Source organism: Triticum dicoccoides, chromosome 1A (genome assembly GCF_002162155.2).
Source record: "Triticum dicoccoides isolate Atlit2015 ecotype Zavitan chromosome 1A, WEW_v2.0, whole genome shotgun sequence".
Lineage (NCBI taxonomy): Eukaryota > Viridiplantae > Streptophyta > Magnoliopsida > Poales > Poaceae > Triticum > Triticum dicoccoides.
Window position 1 is genome coordinate 600,208,935 of NC_041380.1, and position 921 is coordinate 600,209,855.

Genomic DNA, 921 nt, shown 5'->3' on the forward strand with positions numbered 1-921 from the left:
TCACTCCCGCTTATATGCAGGGCACCGCAGCCGCAAGGGGGAACCCCGCGTATTCCTAGGTTGGGGTCGGGATTTTGCCGCGCCCCCCAAAAATTTTTGCGGGCTGGGGCGAGATGCGTGGTCTAATCGGGCAGGTTTTTTCACCCCGACCCGCATTTTGGCGGTTATTTTGCGTGTCGAGGCGGGACGCGGGGTTTGCTAGAGTTGCTCTTAGGCATATTCCCATAAGATCAAGCATGTATGTTAAGAGAGCTCAGTTAGAAAAATTAGTAACTAAACTTTGCTGAAGTTTTAGCGATTCAACTCTATGGCAAGTCATCCCATCAAAAAAAAAATCTATATGCGATGTCTTTGTTAGTCTTCATTTTGTATACATGCATCAGTAATGAACAGTTGTAGCTTCTCCTTGCTGAGACTTGATCCAGTTTCTATCGCTTCTATATATTTTGCTTGGCATATCCTGATAGGAAATCTCTTCTTTCCCACCGACTGATTTTGCGTGCGCGTAAGTCGTCCTCATCGCTTGCCACGTGCCCCGGCCCGAGCGTCCGCCACCTACCTTTATCCAAAGATGAGCGCTGCTCCACCACCCATTCGTTTCCATCCCTCCCACGCATCTCAGCTCCTTTGCTTTCCGCTGCGTGCTGCTCCGCATGGCCTTGCGAGGAGCTCCGCTACATCCTCCTACACCGTCCCGCAAGGCCGCTCATTGCGTGTTGCAACAGGACTCAGGGCCACCGGCGCTACTTTTCTCATCCCAATCACCGGCGCTGCAAAGTCGGGGCCATTGCTTCTTGTTAGAATTAGAGATAGATTGTAATCTCAACTGTTTATCCTCTCTCTCTCTTCCATAATAACCTTGGTCTCTATCTCCTTGTACCGAACCCGTATCCTAGCGATCGGGCAAAACCTTGTACGCAA